This window comes from Humulus lupulus, chromosome 6 (assembly GCF_963169125.1).
Source record: "Humulus lupulus chromosome 6, drHumLupu1.1, whole genome shotgun sequence".
Lineage (NCBI taxonomy): Eukaryota > Viridiplantae > Streptophyta > Magnoliopsida > Rosales > Cannabaceae > Humulus > Humulus lupulus.
In genome coordinates, this window is record NC_084798.1 from 13,843,900 (window position 1) to 13,849,899 (window position 6,000).

Sequence of the window (6,000 nt, forward strand, 5' to 3'; positions counted from 1 at the left end):
CCTGGTACATGGTTAAAGATATGCAGGTAATGCCTCCACTATTTGTACTAAATCATACCGCCACTACTTGTTTGATACGGATGTCGGGGTCACGCCTCTATCCTCCTCATGGTCATGCATCTCGTACCCGCACATGTACCTTGTCCTTTAATGGTTGTTCTCATATTTCCAATGTGCGCCTTTGCTTAAAGTTTCTTTATATTCTACTAAGTATTGGAGAACTTATGGGTTGTCATGAATGACATATTCAATAATCTTCATCAAGTATGACTAGACACCAAGTAATTGTTGGGTCTTTCCTAGTTCTCCTCATGTGTATATTTAGGAGGTTTTAGACTTTACATTTTGTGAGAAGGCATAGGGAGGTTGTGCCTTGCTAGTGGCACCTACTTTAGGAAGGGAATTAGGGCCTCTTCAACGAGGCACGATGTGGATGTGAAGAGACAAGGTGCCTCGCATGGGTCCTTGGGCTGGCGAGATGCAGAGTCTCGCATGGATTCTCAAGCGAAAGATAAGGCGCCTCGTGTGCTTGGTACTCGGGTGTTTTCAGCGAAGTTCCCACGGCATTTCAAGAAGACACGACATCACTATGCAAGGTCTTTATCATTGGATGCATGCCTTGGGAAAGACACCCACTATGTGTTTAGTCAGGAGAGAGGCCCTCTTTGAGTGCGCGCCTCAGGCACTACATTCGGCACTTTTAATCAGGTTGGACCTCGTATGCAAGGCCCTCTTCTTCAGGGGCCTCGCATCATTGACATGTATTGTGAGGTGGGAGGTCTTCCCCCCAGACGATTCATGAGGCGAGTAAAGTACATGTTCCATCCTACGTCTAGCATAGTGAGACCGCAAGCGAGGCCATAGGTGTCTCGTATAGCTAGACCATAGGCATCTTGCATAGTGAGACCATAAGTGCCTTATGCCGGTTACTCGCAAGGCAAGGGAAAATCTAGGCTTACTTACGAGGTGACCCCATGTGGCGAGGCGTACGTTGGTGACGGATCGCCATGGTCCTCACATAGCAAGGCCCTTCGTGCGGTGTATGTATGTGATGGGTGTAAGGCCTTTCATGAAGGGTACGTGGGTGACCAAGGTCCTCGCACAGCGAGGCCCTCCACGAGGGTCGTATCATGCCTTACGTCGCGGAATTTGTATATGCATCCGGCCTCGCTCTTCATGAAGGTTGTCTTATGCCTTTACTGACTTTCCTATATTCACACTAGTGATGGATAATTCATAACATGTTTATGAATTTGACATCAATAACCTTTAAGTTCCAAAAGTCAACCCAATAGGAAACCATTATTCAATCTATTAGAAGGTATAGATTCCATATTTGACAAACCCTAATGCATGAATCAAAGGATCAAATGACATACATAGGAGCTCATAGCAACCTCAATATTAAGTTTAGCTTGCCTATGATGATCGATTGATCTCTTTTATTAATACTATGAAACGATATTTAATTAAGTATTAATTAACACATATGGTCCAGTTCTACATATACTCAATACATAAAGTACCTCCACTAAAGTGTCGTTCTACACTAGTGACCCAGATCTAGGTCACATGTATTCATAATATTAGTGATCCATACTAGCAATATTTCATCTAAAGAGTTCATCACTTTATTTTACCACGAACTGTTTTAACTTCGGTATCTCAATCATGATCCTCCCATACCAATATGAGATCCTCACATAATATTACCAAGAATAATACGGGACATAAAATATAAACATAACAATTCAATCCATTTATTTAAATTAAAAATATTGTCAAATACAAATTCTTTCAAGGAGCCATTCCCAACATAGGTTGCTACCGAGTAAGGGTTAAGCCTAGCGCTTTTAACAAAGTTCAGTTGAGATAAACAAACATTTCTAAAGGTGGAAAATATTCTATAAGAACTTCACATAAGTGAACATAGTAGTAGTGCCGCCTCTTATGGCAATTGGAGTTTCTCCCTGCTTATTCAAAGGGTATAAAATTGCATCGAGACACCTATTCCCCACTTTGGTTCATGGGTTGTGTTGATGCTCATAATCTCATCAAGGGAAAATGCAAGGCCGTGACATGGGCGAAGGCCCACCGTCTCGCGAAGCCGTCTCGCGAGGCCATCTCGCGAGGTCGTCACATGGGCGAAGCCCCACCGTCTCGCGAAGCCGTTCCGCAAGGCCACCATCTCGCGAGGCCATCTCGCGAGGCCCTCGTGTGGGCGAAGCCCCACCATCTCGCGAAGCCGTTCCGCGAGGCCACCATCTCGCGAGGCCCTCATGTGGGCGAAGCCCCACCGTCTCGCGAAGCCGTTCCGCGAGGCCACCATCTCACGAGGCCATCTCGTGTGGGCGAAGCTCCACCATCTCGCGAGGCCCTCGTGTGGGCGAAGCTCCACCATCTTGCGAGGCCCTCGTGTGGGCGAAGCTCCACCATCTCGCGAGGCCATCCCGCGAGGCCATCCCACGAGGCCCTCGCGTGGGCGAGACCCCACCGTATCGCGGGGCTCTTAGGCCATTCCAACCGCGCGAGGCCGAAGGAGGCCACGAGGCCATCAAACAGGCGAGGCCATCAAATGGGCGAGGCCGTCCCATTCCGCGAGGCCCTCCCGTCTCGCGAGGCCACCGATCCGCGAGGCCCTTGGGCCACTCCCACCATGCCCATGCGCGGGGCCAAGAGGGGCTGCAAGGCCGTCTATGGCGCCCCATGCGCGAGGCCAAGAGAGGCTGCGAGACCGTTCATGGCACCCCATGCGCGAGGCCGCGCAAGGTCCCACACGCGCACGCCCCGGGAAGTCCGTCAGCCCATCATCTTCTCAAGAAGCCGACACCCCGTGACTTGACGCGTAGAGGCCCAAGACCCCTACTCAACGCCACGGCCAGTACGGGCACCAAGGATCCCCTTTTTCATACCTCGATGTCCCTATGCTTAGGAGATCCAGTACGAGTCGAATGAGACATATTTGTACGACCAAGTACTAAACACGGATATCAGTGCCAGTGAGACTGCTGGGGTAAGGATCATGGTCCGTACGTCTACGGCCATAAGTCAGAACCGACACCACTACCACCTGCGCCAATACGCCTGCCACCACACATCAGACATGGGTACAGACAAGTAGTGGAGACATCCTCCTGACACCTGCTCCTGTACGGGATGTACAACCACAACCTCTGAAGCCACTCCCCTAATACAGTACGTTTGTACCACTTGGTCCCCTGGACCACTATGTACCTAAGGCCATTAGAGCCTACTATAAAATGAATTCCAAGGCCACCTGAAAGGGGGTTGGAAATTTTACTGTAGCAGAGCCTTAAGTGTGAAGGAAAGATTAATTTCTCCATTGTTGTGATATCCTAGTTCTTGAGTTATTGTTCAAGTTTTGATAGCTCTCCCCTTAGCGATTTTGATTTGATAATTTTTCCAACTTAACTTCGTTGACGAGTTCTGACCGTCAACAGGTTGATCGAGAGATCGTGGTTGACCCCAATGCCTTCTTTGAGGCCAAGCATATTGAATCATGGATAATGACTCACGGCAAGGTGAATAAAATTTTTCAGAGTCATGAGATTGAGTTGGGACCTAAGGATCTTGTTACCCACCCTCCGATGAAGGAAGAGCATAGTTGCACTCCACTCAAAGATGACTTTTGGGTTTGGAGTGATGAGCACCTTAAGGCAGGTGCCTTTTTTCCCATGGACCAATATTTTATAGATTTTTTATACTACATTGAACTGGCGCTGTTCCAGCTCCCCCCAAATTCATACCGACTTTTGGCAGGGCTAAAACTGAAGCACGAGTGGGAGGTCCCCATCCGCGCCATTATTATTTAATTCTTTTGCCTCAAGGCCAATCTATAGTCAAAGGGATAAGGTGATGGCTTATACTACTTCACCAGTTTTACCAACACAGCCTCCATCATCGACCTCCCCAGCCACCTGAATGACTACAATGATCAATTCTTTATGTCACATGGGTTAAAGAATTGCAGCCATTGATGTTTCTCAGATCCTTTAACTTTGTACTTCAATTCCTTCATAACAAAGTTTAAACATATTTTGATAGAGTTGTTATATTGTGCAACTATATATAAGAGAACAGAGTAGTTAGAGACCCTCGGAGGTCAATATGAAACTCTATTCCATATTCTTGCTAGGGAGAAAGAGTTTCAGATGGTGGTAAATGATTTCATCGTGGTGGCCTGCAAGCTGATCCGCAAGGATCAGACACTGGCCGTCACGGTCCCAGGAGCTCCTCCCAGCCGCTGAAGAGATTGATGAGGACAAGGAGGTTGTGCAGTTGGTGACAAAAGAAAGTTTCCTAAGGATGGACAATATCCTGACCATGGCCAAGAAGAATTAGGGGTTGTAGCCGGCACCTCAGTCTAAGGTACCCATATACATAATTGAACTAAGTTGCTGCTAGTTTTAAGCTAGTCCGATTCAACTCAAGGCAACTCGTGAGTTGACACCCGGTTGATTCAGACCTGAATGTGATTCAATGTGTGGATCACTTGGTCGTACGCCATGATAATAGCTACCCTAGATGTACTATAGTAGTAGATAATACCCTTCACTTTAAGTCAACCATTTTTGAAGAATACGATACAAACCTTTTGTCATGGCCTTCCCTGTGTCATGGTGTTTTTACTCCATGTATTAGGAAGGAAAAGCATGGGTCTAGTCCAGATGAAGAGCCTAAACCCTATAGGTTTCAAAATATAATAATACTAGAGTCTCCCCTTCCTCCTATAATCGAAGAGTTAAAGGTTTTACCCAGTTCGGTTCATAATCCATAGTTGATCATCGTAAGTTCCTCCTCTAGCACAAAGGTTAGGATTCTTCTTCAATTCTTTGCTTTGTGTTATCCTGACTAATCATTTCTCGGATCATACTCTTCTACTCCCCCTTTTTCAGATGAAAATATGGATTTGAAGAACGCCTTCAAATCTGGTGAGGCCGAAACTGGACCCATCATTAAGAAGGCGAGAGTAATAAAGAAAAGCACCTCCAGAGCTAGAGCTACCTCTAGATCCCTTGCAAAGGATAAAGGTGCCAGTTCTGCCCAAAAACAGCAGCAACAAAAGCAACTACCAACTCAAGTAACTGTAGTTACTATTCACGAGTCTCCACCTCCTCTTCCTTGTCCCATCTGCTTAGCTCCCAGTCATGTCGCTCGAGGTTGCAATGGTCCCAGAAGCACTTCGTGGACCCCTTCATGACATGGCGAATGATATGGTGGGTCATGCCAATCAGTAAACATCAAGGACCTGAGGGCCTTAGAGGAGCATTGCCCAGGGGATGTCTTGGAGTCAGCCTTGGGATGTATCTGATTGTGAGCTATCATCTTTCTCACTACATTCCATTTTTCTTTACGAGCTAATCCTGCTATGTATTTTTCATTTGTAGTCTTGCTTAGCTACAATCTGTAGCATCACCCAGATCCGAGGTCAAAGAGATGAGATCAGGGCCGCTCCGGATTGCATCCAAAGACAATGAACGAATCGCCAAGGAACAAGTCATCGAAGTGCGCCAGCGTCGAGACCAGCTGCAGGTCGAGGTCGAGAGCCTTAACAAGAAACTTGAGGAAGTCATTTGTTAAAAAAGAAACTATCCGAGGTTGAAGAGAAAGCTAAGAAGGATGCCGAGGAGGTGAAGTAGGACATTTTTAACGCAATGAAGGCTGTGGAGGAGATGTTATACTGGTGCAGAGCATACATCCAGAAAGGAGATTATCATTTCTGGATGCAAAGGTTTGCGGGTGTTACCTTGCCCAGATTTAGAGCCGATTCTCGCAAGAGCCCTCCATGACCATGGAGGCTTCTGGAGCTGCTGAATGGGGTGATGGTAAGATCACATCAGAAGGGCATGTTACCGGAGCTTAGTGATGTTTGGGGTGCCTCATTCTCTTTTTTATTTTTATTTTTATGCTTTATTCCAGGTTCATTGAACCCATTGTAATTAACCTTTCAAAAGGTGAGACAATCGCCTTCGGTCTCAA